Here is a 16,812-nt window from a genome sequence, read left to right on the forward strand (position 1 = left end):
GCCATGCAGTGGTGTTCCCAGCCTACTTTCAAGATGACTGAATGGGGTGAGTTAATTTCCCCCTTTTCACACAGTACCATGTTCCCAGCTCCAGGATAATTAGCTGTGGGTGCACTAAAGGCCACTGTCCACAGCAAATATTGTAGTGTGTGCATGGTGCTGTGGGAAACACTCTCTGTCACACTGGGACCCTTGGCACAGCTGTGGGCTGTGGATCCAGCCCCAGGCAGGAGAGTCCCCAGCCCACCAAGAAGATGGCTGCAAGGGGCATGGTTTCTTTCTCCTTTTGGCTCCCCTCTGCCCTTCTGGCTCTGAGACAATTAGCCACAGGCGTGGGAAGGGTTATCTTCCATGCTAGATATTGAGGCATTTGCACAGCATGTTCCTGCTGTGCTTCACTGTGCAGTTCTCACCACTGCATCCACAGCCACTTCAGGATTTTTTTTAAAGAACTAGTCCATCTCCAAATGCCAGCCCATGGTTTTCCCACACCACAGCATGGCCCTGGGCTTTCAGCCTGCTCACTCACTCATTTCAGAATGCAGACTCCCAGTTTCACCAAATGCACAGTCCCTGTGGATTTAGCAGACCTTGTTGGGCAGGTGCATGACTGGAACTTGTGTTCTGGGTCACTTTCCAGCTTTTATCTAGCATTTTTCATGGTGGTGTTTTTTTTGCCCTGTCTCACCTAGCTGTCATCTTAGGTTCCCCCCTTCCTGTAGTCTTGTACTATGAGTGTCCAGAATCTTTTTAATTTGGTCAACAGTTTCTTTTATTTCCATAAGATCATCTATTTTTTGTTTGCTCTTTCAATTTCTTCTTTATGCTCTTCTAGGGTCTTCTTCATGTCCTTTATATCCTGTGCCATGCTCTCATTATTTGTCTTTAGTTTTCCATTAATTGTTCCAAATATTGTGTCTCCTCTGTTCTTTTGATTTGGGTGTTTGGGTTTGGGTTACCTATATCATCTGTTTTTATTTTTTTTTTCATATGCTTTAAAATTTTCTGTTGTTTTTGTTCTCTTACCATTTGCTCAACTTGATAGGGTTCTTTTAGGATATTTATGCTGTTTCAAACACGTACCTCTAATTTGTCAAATCTGCAGCTTGGTGGGCACTCTCTTTAACTAACCAGCAGGTGGCATCCACGATCCAACTATTTCCCTCAAGCCAGTTCTCCCCAAATTTGTCTTTTTGGTGAGTTGGGGTCTGAGACTTGTGGGGGTCCAATTGGTTCACCATGTTTGTGTGTGTAATTGGTGCTGCCCATCCAGAACTTGGGGCATGTTTCTGTACAGTTAAGGAGGGAAGGCAGCTTTAATATTCAAATCTCTGAGGTGTTCCTGGAGATTTAAATCTGTTGCAATAATCCCATCCTTCAGTTCAGTCTCACCACAGTTTGTCTCTGCCACTGACACACATCTGCTTGATATTGGCTTATGGTCCCTGGGGCTTGTGTGTGGGTCCCTCTTCCAAGCCGTGCCCTCCTAGGGCCTCTGCTGAGGGAAGACTATGCCATGTCACATGTACACACTATCCAGAAAGGGAAGGTCTGGGTTGCAGGGCTGTGTAGGGGCATTCCCAGCCTGCTGTAATGATGGCTGAATGCGGCATGTTAATTTCCCCCTTTTCACACAGCTCCACCTTCCCAGCTCTGGGAAAAGTAGCTGCAGGTGTGTGAAAGGCTATTGTCCATGCCAGATATGGTGCTGTGTGTGCCTGTTGCTAGAAACACTTCCCATCACACTGAGTTGTTTGGCCCAGCTCTGGGCTGTGGTGCTGGTGCCAGGCAGGAGTGTTCCCAGCCTGCTGGGAAGATGGCTGTATGGGGATGCCACCCTTTTCTTGGGAAGTTATGGTGTTTAGCAAATTTTCTCAGCCACTAGACTTATTGCTTTGTCTCTCACAGCTATCTTAGCTCTACTCTTGCCTGGGCCTAAATTGCAAGTCTTTGAGGTTTTCTGTAATGGTCTTCTTAGAGCAATTGTTTAGAAAAAGAGAAAAATATTTAAAAAAAAAAAAAAAGAAGGGCCTCCTTGCAGATATAATGGGCTATTGCAATCCTAAGAAACAAGGAGTTTAGGTCCGTTAAGGAACAATCAAGAAAGAAGAGAAACCGGCTCTTCAGACAAGGGGCCTCCCCCTCTGGATTTGCATATGCACTGGATTCTGTTTGAGCCCTGTCCCTCTCTGTATTATGTTCATCCAAACTCCAAAAAACTCTGTTTTCATTTTTGGGTTGTTTTTGCTGTTTTTTCTAGCCCTTATCTCCTCTCTGCTTGGCTGACTTCTCCCAGATTCTCTGGTGTCTGGTCTTAGTCTATGTATATTTGGAGTTTTTGATCAGCAGTCTGAATTTTCAATCAGAGCCACAACTGTAGTTCTCACTCCTGGTTCCCAGCACTGATGGCCCCTCTTCCCATGGGACTTACCTGGCAGGAAGGGGCACAGTCCCCTGGCCATGAGAACTTACAGATTTTGCTGATCTCAGCTGTTCCACATGCTTGTAAGTGTTGTATGAATTATGCCAAAAGTCAAATTGCTCTGCCATGTCTGATCCATGCAGTTCCTGGCTTTCTATCTACTGTCCCAGAGGAATAACTAAAACCCACACCTTATCTCTCTGCCATCTTGCTCCACCCCACAAATCCTTTTTCATTCTCAAGATACATTTATGTATTTAGGCACCCTGCTTTCTGAATAAACTTGATCATTGTTTTTTCTAATTCTGCAATGTAATTTGTTGTGATTTCAATTAGCATTACATGGAGTCTATAAATTGATTCAGATAGAATAGACATCTTGCCTATATTTAGTCTTCCAATCTATGAACACAGTATGTACTTCCATTTATTTAGTTCTTCCATGATTTCTTTTACCAATTTTTTGTAGGTTTCTATGTATAGGTCTTTTGTGCCCTCAAGTAAATTTATTCATAAGTATTTGATTTTTGTGGTTGCTATTAAAAATTGTTTTTTATTTATTTCTGCCTCATATTGCTTCTTATTAATGTATAGAAATGCTACTCATTTTTGCACATTGATCTTGTATCCTGCCACTTTGTTGTACTCACTTATTAACTCTAGTAGCTTTGCTGTAGATTTCTTGGGATTTTCTACATATAGGACTATGTTATCTGAAAACAATTAAATTTCTTCCAATTTAGATGTCTTTTATTTCTTTTTCTTGTCTAATTGCTCTAGCTAGGAATTTCAGCACAATGTTAAATAACCATAATGACAGTTGGCATCATTCTCTTCCTCCTGATCTTAGATGGAGAGTTTTTACCATTCCCTAATGAGTATGATGTTAGCTGTGGGTTTTTCACATATTCCCTTGATCATGTTGAGGAAATTCCCTTCTATTCCTATCATTTGAAAAATTTTCATCAAGATAAGATATTGACATTTTTCTCAAGGGCTCATCTGTCATTCCCCAGGATAGAACATATACTGGGCTTCAAACAAGTCTGAATAAGTTTAAAAATATTGATATTACACAAAACACTTTTTGAGATCTGTTCTAGTTTGCTAATGCTGCCAGAATGCAAAACACCAGAGATGGAATGGCTTTTATAAAAGGGGGATTATTTGGTTATACAGTTACAATCTTAAGCTCATAAAGTGTCCAAGGTAGCACATCAGCAATTGGGTACCTTCACTGGAGGATGGCCAATGGTGTTGGAAAAACATCTGTTAGCTGGGGAGGCATGTGGCTAGCATCTGCTCCAAAGTTCTGGTTTCAAAATGGCTTTCCCCCAGGATGTTCCTCTCTAGGCTGCAGTTCCTCAAAAATGTCACTCTTAATTGTACTTCAGGTATTTGTCCTCTCAGCTTCTCTGGAGCAAGAATCTGCTTTCAACGGCCATCTTCAAAATGTCTCTCATCTGCAGCTCCTGTGTTTTCTTCAAAGTGTCCCTCTTGGCCATGGCATACTCACTCCTTCTGTCTGGTCTTATATAGTGCTCCAATAATTTAATTCAGGCCCACCCAATTGGTGAGCCAACACCTCCATGGAAATTATCCAATCGGAGTCATCACCCACAGTTGGGTGGGGTGCATCTCCATGGAAACACTCAAAGAATTGCAATTTAATTAACACTGATAAGTCTGCCCACACAAGATTACATCAAATATAATGGCATTTGGGGGGACATAATAAATTCTAACTGGCACATTCCACCCCCTGGACCCCAAAATGACATTATGTTTCCATATACAAAATACATTCATCCCACAACAATATCACAGAAACTTAAATCGTTTCAGTTACAATAGTTAAATACAAAATTCCATCAAAATCTATTATAGGTGTGATCGGTCCTAAGGCATAATTTTCCTTCAGCTGTGGATCTGTGAACTTAAAACAAATTATGTGCTTCCAATATACAAAGGAAGGACATCCATAGGATAAACATTCCCATTGCCATAAGGAGAAACAGTAAGGAAAACATGGTTAAACAGGACCTAAACAGTTCCTAAAACCTGCAGGACAAACTCCATTAGATTTCAAAGTCTGAGAGTCATTTACAGAATGATGTTGCATCCTTGGAACTTGAGAGAGCAGGAGTCTAACCCTTCCTAAGGGCCTTTGCAGCAGCCCTTTCCTCTCCAAATGCTTAGGTGAGTGCTCCAACATATCCACACATTGGGGAGACCATGTTCTCAGCCCCAACCTCCTCAAACATCGGGGCAGCTCCTGGATTCCCTTCCATCTAAGGGGCACATGCTCAACCCCTTCAGAACAGTGAGGTGGCAGCCAGGATCTCCCCAATTCCCTGGGAATGTGCTCCACCCTCTTTGGGGCTTGGGGTGGCAGAACACTTCCTGTGCATAGAGGCAGAAGACCCAACCTTGACCTCCAGGGCAAACTCACCCTTTCCATGCCTGTAGGATGCTCTCCTCTCCCAGCCTGAGACCTCTTGACTCCAGACCTCAACCCCCATGGATCTGTCTTTGAAGAAATTTTTCCTTCAATTTGTTCCTTGTCTCTCTCCTCCAGTCCAGACTGACAACAGCTTTGTCTATAAAGAGCTCACAAAAATTCTGTTGGCTTTGCATGAAGCACACAGGGGTCAAAGCCTTCAGACAATAGGGCTTTCCACAAATCCTTTTTGCTTAACTCCTTTTCCAATCTTGCCTTGTACGGAAATGGTGGCTGAGTTCCATGTTTGGTTACATCCTCATGTTGGGCTGTAGCTTCTGGGATTTGACCCCCTAGAAGCCTGGAATTTTCCAAACCATCAATTTCTGGTTTCTTTGATTCCAAGAGTTCATTCCTCTCACATTTTACTATAACCTGCAAGTAAAATCCAGGCTACTTCTCCTATATTTTTCTTGGCAATCTCATCAGCTAAATATTCCAGGTCATCACTTTCAAATTCTGCCTTCCATCCAACACCAGGACTCAATTTTGCCAAATTTGCTGCCATGTTAAAACATGGATCACCTTCCCTCCAGTTGACAATGACACATTCATCATTTCTGCTAAAGGCCTCATTAGAAGTATCTTTAGAGTCCATATTTCCACAGTCTCTTCAAAGCAGTTTAGGCCTTTTCTATCAAAATCTTCACAATTCTTCCAGAATCTTCCCCTTATCCCTTTAAAAAGCCGTTCCAACAAAGGTATTTGCAAACTCAGCAGCAAAAGCACCTCAGTTCTCTGGTACCCAAATCTGTCCTACTTTGCTAATGCTGACAGAATGCAAAACACCAGAGATGGAGTGGCTTTTATAAAAGAGGGTTTATTTGGTTGCACAGTCACTGTCTTAAGGCCATAAAGTGTCCAAGGTAACACATCAGCAATCAGGTACCTTCACTGGAGGATGGCCAATTGTGTCAGAAAATCTCTGTTAGCTGGGAAGGCACATGGCTGGCATCTGCTGCAAGGTTCTGGTTTCAAAATGGCTTTCTCCCAGGACATTCCTCTCTAGGCTGCAGTTCCTCAAAAATGTCACTCTTAGTTGCTCTTGAGGTGTTTGTCCTCTCTTAGCTTCTCTGGAGCAAGAGTCTGCTTTCAATGGCCATCTTCAAAATGTCTCTCATCTGCAGCTCCTGTACTTTCTTCAATGTGTTCTTCTTGGCTGTGGCAAGCTCACTCCTTCTGTCTGATCTTATATAGTGCTCCAGTGATTTAATTCAGACCCACCCAATGGTTGAGTCAACACTTCCATGGAAATTATCCAATCAGTCATCATCCACAGTTGGTTGGGGCACATCTCCATGGAAACACTCAAATTAACACTAATAGGTCTGCCCACACAAGATTACATCAAAGATAATGGCATTTGGGGGGACATAATAAATTCAAACTGGCACAAGATCAAAATGGAATGAACTTGGAAATCAATAAGAGGTGAAAGACTGGAAAATTCACACATATATACAGGCTAAACAACACACTCTTAACCTGTGGGTCAAGGAAGTAGGTACAAGAAAAATTAGTAAATATCTTAAGGCAAATGAAAGCACAACATATCAAACATATGGGATGATGAAAAGGTGGTGCTGAAAGGGACAGTCATTGCCTTAAATGCCTATATTAAAAAAGAAGAGCAAAAATAGAAGCCTTAACTTCTCACTTAGAGGACTAGCAAATATCAGCTAACTAACCCCAAAGCAAACAGAAGGAAAGAAATAACAAAAATAGGAGGAAAAATGAATGAAATTGAGAACAGGAATATAATAGCAAGAATCAAAAAAACAAACAAACAGAAGTTTGTTCATTGAGAAAACCAATAAAACTTATGGACCACTAGCTAGGCTAACATAAAAAGAGAGAGAGAATGCAAATAATAAATTCAGAAGTGGAAAAGGGGACATAACCACTAACCCTACAGATATAAAGGAGAAAATGAGAAGATATGATGAACAACTATATGCTAATAAACAAGACAACTTAGGCAAAATGTTCAACTTTCTAGAAAAGCATGAACAACCAACATTGACTTGAGAAGAAAAAGACAACCTCAACAAACCAATCACAAGTAAAGAGGTTGAATCAGTCATCAAAGCCTCCTGAGAAAGAAAAATCCAAGACCAGACTTCTTCACATGTGAATTCTACCAAACATTCAAGAAAGAATTAATACCAATTCTTCTGAAAAACTTCAAAAAAATTGAACAGAGGGAAAGCTGCCTAACTCATTTTATGAAGCCAACACCATTCTAATACCAAAACCAGGCAAAGATAGTACAAGAAAAGAAAATTATAGACCAATATCTTTAATGAATATAGATGCAAAATCCTCAAAAAAATACTCACAAATTGAATTCAGCAGCACATTAAAAGAATTATATGCCATGAACCAGTAGGATGCATTCTGGCATGCAAGGGTGGTTTAACACAAGAAATTTAATTAATGTAATACACCACCTAAATAATTCAAAGGAGAAAAACCACAGGATCATCTTAATTGATGCAGAATAGGCACATGAAAATTCAACATTGTTTCTTTTTTTCTTGATAAAACCCCAAAATTTATTGAAAACAGGTACTTTCAGTAGCTCTGATTAAAACCAATCAGCTTAAAGATACCATTATTCAGGAAAACAATATGTACAAAAGTCTCAGGAAAGGGAGAATAATACAAGTTGAAACAACTTGAACAGGACTGGATTACTAGAATGGTCACTTAGCAAAACGATATAAAACACAACAATGAGAAAACTATGTACCCACAAGCCTGGGCATAGGGGGCTCTCAGTTCCCATATTCTTGGAACACATCCCATTATTCTTTGGGAAAGAGATCTTGGCTGGAGCATGAACCACACTGCTGACTGCTGTGTAACTAGTCCATGCTCAGAGCACTGACAAAATACATGGAATGAGGGCACCAGACAAGTTACACCTGCTCCCCCCAAAAGCCCCAGAAAAGAGGTGTTCTCTCTGGTGTCAAGGACCACTGGACCATGGATAGTTTAGAAATACTCTGCAGCTAGTCACATAAAAATTCTAGACTAATTGAGCTCTGAAATTCCCTGATGCAAATTCCCACTAACAACTGAGGTAGAGGAGCAAAACATGGAAGTTGCCTCCAAACTAATTTTGGGGCTTTAGTAAACAGGGATAAAAACAAAACATTGTCCCACAGGCCAGCTTTAAAAGAACTACTGGGCATGGCATGTTAAAGATTCCATAGCAGCATTTAGTATCCAACATAGAAAAAGAAGGGAGGAGCATGGGATGGGGGAGGTGTACTACTGGGGTCACTGCTGTGATACTTTCTATTCTGCCCTGGCCTGATTTGTGCACCTCCTCCCAGCTGTCCTCTCATGGCCCATGACTCTCACTTCAAGCCTAAGTCTCCTAGTCTCAAGCATGCACAGAAGTGCTAGGTGCAGACGGTTCTCTGATGAGAGTGAGTAGGCAGTCCTCTCAAGAACATGTGGTTCTTCCACACCACCTCAACTGGAGGTGGGGCAGGGCAAAGAGGATGATGAGTTACAGGAGTCAGAAGGCAACTCTGAGAGCAGGAAGGAGAATCTGGCTGAGAGAACAAAAGGAAGTTGCAACAAGCAGTGTCTAGGGTCACCTGGGTTGGGAGATATGAGGCTAAAAGCAGTAGTAAAGCTTTAACTGATGGGGGAACTAGTGTGCCTCCCGTTCCTCCTTTCTAAATTTCCCAAGAAGAATCCTGGGAACCCTGCTCCCTGCTGTCAAACTTCACACTCAAACAAACAATAAGCCTGAAAGGAAGAAGTCTCTTCAGGGTCCGAGAAGTACCTGTTGAAAGTCCATCCGGTCAGGTTTGGCTTCATGGAATGGTAGCCTCATTTGTGAGTCTGTATGCTGCTGCAGATCTGGGCAAGATGGCTAGAGAGCTTCTTAATACTTCCAAAGGCCTCTGGATCCAGCTGTGTGATACTGATTTTCTACAAGTTACTGGCCAATAATCACACACTCTCTCTGCCTCCCACTGGCACAGTAAGGAAAATTTCTTTGCTGTTGGTGAGGGGGCGGCCATTCATTGAGATATTGTAAATCTGCTCCTGGCTGCTGGAGTTCACAGGCCTGGGGTCTTGAAGACCCTTGAATCAAACCTGGGTGTCAGGCCTGAAGTTGATTTCACCATAGACAACTCCAGTTGGCCCACAACTGGGGTAACAGTGTTCCAGTGGCTTGACCTTTTGTTTTTGCCTTTTCCTTGTATGGAATGGGTTCTCTTCTTGGTTGGAGGACACCTGACTCTTGCAGTTTGAGGATTCATATTTTTATTTTCTTCTTGTTCTTCCACTATCATTTCACCACTTGTATTGCTTTTTGTGTTCTGACAGATTTCAGGGGAATCTGAATAGCTTCTGCAGTTAGTTTGTTTATTTCTGTGATATCTAGGTCAGCTGTTGCTACCTCTTCCAAGGCCTGCTTGTTTTCTCCAAGGGCAAAGTAGTCCAGCCAGTTCATCTCATGCAGCACCTTGGAGAGCCACAGGATCTCAGTGTTGTACAGGTTGTCTATCTCCTTGAGAAGATTCTGCCTGTCTGACTGAATTTGCTTCGATCACATTTGCACTTTGAACTCAAATTCCTTGAGAAAGGAGGCAATCTTCTGGCTCCTCAAAGAATTGGTCTTGATTATCCAACTGCTGCCTTTCTTAGCTGGAGCTATGGAGTTTCAGTGGAGGCTGTGGGTCACAAAATGAGGGTAGAGATAAACTTGGCTGCTCCAGCTGAGACAGACTGGCTCTGCTTCAACATTGTTTCTTCATGAAAACAATCAAAAGGATAGGGATAGAAGGTACCTTCCTTAATATGATAAAGGCAATATATGAAAAACCCACAGCTAAAATAATACTCAATGGGGAAAGACTAAAACTTTTCCCTGTAAGAACAGGAACAAGACAAGGATGCCCATTGTAACCAATGTTATTCAACATTGTGCTAAAAATGCTAGCAAGAGTAATTAGGCAAGATAAAGAAATAAAAAGCACCCAAATTGGAAAGGAAGTAACTTCACTGTTTGCCAATGATATGATACTATGTATAGAAAATCCAGAAAAATCTACAGCAAAGCCACTAGAACTAATAAATGAATACAGCAAAGTGGCAAGTTTCAAGATCAACTTGCAAATATCAGTAGTGTTTCCATACGCTGATAATGAGCAATATGAGGAGGAAATGAAAAATAAAATTCCATTTTTAATAGCAACCAAAAAAATCAATTATTTAGGAATAAATTTAACCAAGGTCATTTGCACAGTGGTGTTTATGGTGGCAGTATTCATGATTTGCAATGGATTGAGTGGACCTAAGGGTACATTGATAAACAGAAGGATGAACTGTGGTGTATACATACAATAGAAGATTGAGTCACTGCAAGAAGGAATGAAGCTGTGAGACATACAACAAGAAGAATGGAACTTGAGGACAATATGTTGACTGAAATAAGCCAGAAACAAACAAACAAACAACAACAAAAAAACATTGCAATGCCTCACTAATATGGACTAACTATAATGTGCAAACTGAAAATCGAATCTGAGAGCACAGGTTGTAATGGGAAGGCTTATGATAAAGATTCCTAGAATGTAAGCTCTTACAGCAGTTTCATCTATTCCCGTGTTGTAATGGTTATTTATAAATTCTGAGATGCTGAGCTCTTTGTGTGTAACCTGGTCAGTTCATGGAACCTCAGATATCATTATGACACCTAAGAGTCAGAGCCAGAGTTTGGCAGCTATAAATGTCAGTATTACTGCATACAGCAACTGTTAAAGAAGCTGAAAAAGAAATCAGACTTCAATTAGAGATGAATGAAATTGACTTGGTTAGGACTAAGGTAAATCTGTCTAAAGGGTAAAGGATGATACTGACTGCATTTTAAAACTTAAACTTCCATGTAAGACCAAAGGAAGAGATGCTTATTTGGGGCAAGATCAATATTTTTGGTAGCACACTCTGTAATTTAATTTCTATCATCAGTTTATTCAAACACCATGATTATATAGAACCTTGAACACCAAGTGAGATCTGGTTGGTTTGTACAGGTTAATGTGAAGCCCAAATATATCCCACAGTAATTTGAGCAGAGAATAAAAATTATTTGCAAAGACCCCTTGTAGGACAGGGAAGAAATGTGGAAATATTAAACTTCACCACCTGTGGAATTCCTGATATTCTCACAAGCATTGTGGACTACAAATTTAGAAGGCCAAGTCTTCAATCTGGGGCTTGCTTTTATGAAGCTTGTTATTGCAAAGGACAGGAGAAACCTACTTATAATTGTGCCTAAGGCTCAAACTCAGATAAACTCCTTATTGCTCAGATGTGGTCTCTCTTTCTAACCCAAATCAGCAGGTGGACTCACTGCCCTCTCACTTATGTGGGATGAGATGTTTAGGTTTATGTGTCAACTTGGCCATGTGATGGTGCCCAGGTGTCTATTCAAGCAAGCATGGGCTTGTTACTGCAAGGGCATTTGTAGCTGATTAATAAACCAGAAGGCTGGATTAGTAAATCATTACTCAATTAACTGCACCTGAGACTGATTACATCAACAAAGGGCATGTCTTCCACAATGAGAGAATTCAATCAGCTGGATTTAATCCAATTAGTTGAAGACTTTTAAGGGAGAAAGAGAGAAAATTCACTTCTTCTTTGGCTAGTCAGTGTCTCCTGAGGAGTTCATCAAACACCTTCATTGGAGTGGCCAGTTCGCTGCCTGCCCTATGGAATTTGGACTCACACATCCTATGTTATGGTATTTGGACTCATGCATCCCCACATTTGTGTGAGACACTTTTATAAAATCTTACATTTACAGATATCTCTTGTTGGTTCTGTTTTGCTAGAGAACCCTAACTAATATTGTTTGGTACCAGAGATGGAGTGGTTTTTGAGAAACAGAATCTTAAAATGGGTTTTTACAATTGGTTTTCTACTGTGATTAAATTCAAAGGCACTAATGATACCATTTCCAATAATCAAGATGGCACTGACAGACCATTGTGTGAATTGGCAATGGAGATATGCAAAATATCCCCATTTGATTCTCCTAATCATACTGTTGTATGAAGCAAGGCTCTGGGTGACAGTGTTTTTGACAACTTAAAAGAGTTTTGGAGTTAAGAGGTATAATGATGCTGACTAGTTGCTCTTAGACACACTTGTATAAAGTTATAAGAGAAATGGACAAGCAAAACTTCAAATTTGAAACTAAAATGCTGTATGACAGACGTAAAAGTTTCTATGTGTGCCTTGAAAGAAAATCTTATTTCCTGTGGCTACAGACTTGAGATTTCTGAAAAAGAGACCCAGAGTTTCATTATGCAAGTAGTAGATTTACAACATAAACTAAAATCTCAAACTCACAGGGTGACTGCTGTTAAATTAAAGGCATTGATTGTAGAAGAATGGGATCCTGAAACTAGGGATAGGGGCATATGGATTGATAATAATGGCAGTGAGGACATTGGAACCTGGATTTTGCTGTCTTTGCTAGACATACCTGTAGTTGTCTGTCCTGAGGAAACAGCCCCACCTCCTACAGTCAGCCCTGAGGAGTCAGCTACCCAACCTCCAGACTGTTTTGAGGAAAAAGCTTCCCAACCTCCAGTCTGCCCTGAGAAGCCTGCCAGCCAACCTCCACCTAAATAGATTAACCCTTCAGTGCCTGCTGAACCTATAATCAACTCACATGAGGAAGAAGCCCTCACTCTTCTGTCTGGAGAGATTAATCCTCTTTCATGTGATGAAACTGCAATGGAATGTCCTGAGGTAATTGGCTTGAGGGATACTTCTAATTCTTTTCATGACCTACCCCCACAACAACTCTTTTCTTCAAGACCTATAACTAGACTAAAGTTTCAACAGGCTCCAAATGGTGAGGTACACAGGATGACCCATGATGAAGTACTTTATTCTCCAAAAGAACTGCATGAGTTTTTAATTCATATAGAAAGAAATCAGAGGAATATATGTGGAAAAGGAAATTAATGGTGTGGAATAATTATGGAAGGAATATAAAGTTGGATAAGGCTGAATTTATTTATATGGGCCACTTAGAGATTCTGCATTCAATGTTGTAGCTTGAGGGGTTAGAAAAGGTGTTAACAGTTTGGGTGGTTGGCTAACACATGGATCAAAAGGTAGCCAACATTACCTGACTAAAAAATGCCAGAGCTACACTGGTATAATGCAGAGGAGGGGATTCAAAGACAGAGAGGTTGGAATGTTTGTGTGGATTTATCATGGAAGACCTGCTCACACACCCCTGGAATGTCCAGAGGACACATCATTTACCAGGACTGTGAGGAATAAATTTGTGAGACTAGCTCCATCATCCCTGAAGAGCTCTGTAGTCACCTTTCTCTGTAGATCATACATTGCTGTGGGAACTGCTGTCACTGATCTGCAATCCTTAAACACAATGGAGATACTTGGATCCCAAGGTGGCAGAAGCCACATGGCAGCAGTTAATCACCAAAGACAAGGTGGGCATGGCTACCATAGTGGAAAATAGGCTCAAAGCAGCAGTCAAAATAATCTGACTTGCAGAGACTTATGGCATTGGCTAATAGATCATGGAGTACCTAGAAGTAAAATACGTGGGTAGTCTACTAAATACTTATTTGATCTGTATATGCAGAAGAATTCTAGGTCAAGTGAACAAAAGTCCACTTTGAATTACAAAAATAGAGAGTTACTGCCCCTTAATCAATTCCAAGACTTGAGACAGTTTACAAACCCAGAGCCCCTTGAAGACCAGGTACCCTTGGGAAGGACCCTGTTATACTGCCAAAAATTTATACTGTTAATCTTCCTGCCAGCCTTCCCTAGAGGGACTTGTGGATTTTATCAGGGTAAATGTGCATTGAGGAAAAGGAAATGATCATATATTTGGGGGATTATTAGACACTCAGAAGTGACATTAATTCCAGGAGACACAAAACTTCACTCTGGTCCACCAGTCAGAGTAGGAGTTTATGGAGGTCAGGTGGTTGATGGGGTTTTAGTTTAGGTCCATCTCACAGTGGGTCCAGTTGGTCCATGGATCCACTCTGTGGTTATTTCCCCAGTTTCAGAATGCATAACTGGAATAAACATACTTAGCAACTGGCAGGATCTCCACACTAGTTCCTGACTCATGGAGTGAGGGCTATTATGGTAGGAAAGGCAAAGTAGAAAACACTAGAACTGCCCCTGACTAGCAAAATAGTAAACCAGAAGAAATACCAGATTCCTGGAGGGATTGCAATGATTAATGCCACTCTTAAGGACTTGAAGGATGCAGGGGTGGTGATTCCCACCACATCCCCATTCAACTCTACTATTTGACATTTGCAGAAAACAGATGGGTCTTGGAGGATGACAGTGGATTATCATAAGTTTAATCAGGTGGTGACTTCAATTGCAGCTGCTGTTTCAGATGTTGTAGCATTGCTTGAGCAAATAATCACATCCCCTTGTACCTGGTATGCAGCTGTTGATCTAGCAAATGCTTTTTTTCTCAATAGCTGTTAGTAAGGACCACCAGAAACATTTTGCATTCAGCTGGCAGGACCAGAAGTATACCTTCACTATCCTACCTCAAGGGTATGTCAACTCTCCAGTGCTATGTCATAATATTGCCCACAGGGATCTTGATCATTTCTCCCTATCACAAGACATCACACTGGTCCATTATATTGATGATATCATGTTGATTGGGCCTAGTGATCAAGAAGTAGGAACTACTCTAGATTTGTTGGCAAGGCATTTGTGTGTCAGAGGATGAGAGGTAAATCCAACAAAAACACAGGGGCCTTCCACCCCAGTAAAATTTCTAGATGTCTAGTGGTTTGGGGCCTGTTGAGACATCCTTTCTATGGTGAAGGATAAGCTGTTGCATCTGGTCCCTCCTACAACCAAAAAAAGAGGCACAATTGTTAGTTGGCCTCTTTGGATTTTGGAGACAACATATTCCTCATTTGGTTGTGCTACTCTGACCCATTTACTGAGTGATCAGAAAAGCTTTTAGTTTTTAGCGGAGACCAAAAAAGGTGAGGTTCTTTGACAGGCTGAGGATGCTGTGCAAGTTGTTATGCCACTTGGATCATATGATTCAACTGATCCAATGTTGCTGGAAGTGTTGGTGGCAAATATAGATGCTGTTTGGAGCCTTTGACTAGCTCCTTTAGGAGAATCACATTGCAGGCCCTTAGGATTTTGAAGTAAAGCTTTACCATCATCTGCAGGTAATTACTCTCCTTTTGAGAAACAGATTTTGACCTGCTATTTGGCCTTGATAGAGACAGAACACTTAACCATGTGTTACCAAGTTACCATGAGACCTGATTACCTATCTGACCTGCCAAACCATAAAGTTGGGTGTGCAAAGCAGCACTCAATCATAAAATGGAAATGGCATATACAAGATAGGACTTCAATGGGTCCTGAAGGCACAAGTAAGTTACATGAGGAAGAGGCCCAAATGTCCATGGTCCTGCCACATTACCTTCTCTTTCCAAACCCACAGCTATGGCCTCCTGGGGAGTTCCTTACAGTCAGTTGACTGAGGAAGAGTATTACAGATGGTTCTGCATGATATGCAGGTACCACCTGAAAGTGGACAGCTGCAGCACAGCAGCCCCTTTCTGGGACTTCCCTGAAGGACAGTGGTGAGGGGAAATCCTCCTAGTGGGCAGAACTTCATGCAGTGCACCTGGTAATTCATTTTCCTTGGAAGAAGAACTGGCCAGAGGTGTGTATGTATACTGATCCATAGGCCATTTTTAATGATTTGGCTGGATGGTCAGGGACTTGGAAGGAACATGATTGGAAAATTGGTGACAAAGAAGTCTGAGGAAAAGTTATGTGGATATACATTTCTGAGTGGGCAAAAAACTTAAAGACATTTGTGTCCCATGTGAATGCTCACCAGAGGGTGACTTCTGCAGAGGAAGATTTTAATAATGAAATGGATAAGATGACCTGCTCAGTGGATTCCATTCAGCCTCTTTCCCCAGACACTCCTAACATTGCCCAATGGGCTCATGAACAAAGTGGTCATGGTGGTAGGGATGGAGGTTATGTATGGGCTCAGCAATGGATTTCCACTCACCAAGGCCTTCCTGGCCACAGCCACTGCTGAGTGACCAATCTGCCAGAAGCAGAGACCCACACTCATTCCCTGATGTGGCACCATTCCCCAAGGTGTTCAGCCTGCTACCTGGTGGCAGGCTGATTACACTGGACCACTTCCATCATGGAAGAGGCAGTGATTTGTTCTCACTGGAATAGACAGATATCCTGGATATGGGTTTGCCTTTTCTGTATGCAATGCTTCTGTCAAATCTACAATCTTTGGATTTACAGAATGCCTTGTCCACTGTCATGGTATTCCACACAGCATTGCTTCTGACCAAAGAACCCACTTCACAGCAAATGATATGAGGGAATTGTAACATACTTATGAATTTCTCTGGTCTTACCATGTTCCCCATCATCCAGAGGCAGCTTGGTTGATAGAATGGTGGACTGGCCTTTTGAAGACTCTATTACAGTGCCAACTAGGTGGCAATAACTTCCAGGGCAGGGACAGTGTTTCCCAGGAAGATGTGTATGTTCTGAGTCAGTGTCCACTCTAGGGTGCTGTTTCTCTCATAGCTAGGATTCATGGGTCTTGGAATCAAGGGGTGGAAATGGGAGTGGCAACACTCACTAACACTCCTAGAGATTCACTAGGAAAATTTTGCTTCCTGTCCCTGCAACCTTAAGCTCTGCTGATCTACAAGCCTTATTTCCAAAAGGAGGAGTGCTTCCACCAGGAGACACAACAATCATTTCATTGATCTGGAAGTTAAGACTGCCCTCTGGCCACTTTGGGCTTCTCATG

The 16,812-nt window shown here is 41.6% G+C and overlaps 1 pseudogene; it reads right to left on the reverse strand.

The window, feature by feature from the left end:
- Window positions 1-8,771: 8,771 nt before the first annotated feature.
- Window positions 8,772-16,812, reverse strand: part of LOC119522346 — a 140,049-nt pseudogene continuing 132,008 nt past the window's right edge.

Source organism: Choloepus didactylus, chromosome X, assembly GCF_015220235.1.
Source record: "Choloepus didactylus isolate mChoDid1 chromosome X, mChoDid1.pri, whole genome shotgun sequence".
NCBI classification, from domain to species: domain Eukaryota; kingdom Metazoa; phylum Chordata; class Mammalia; order Pilosa; family Megalonychidae; genus Choloepus; species Choloepus didactylus.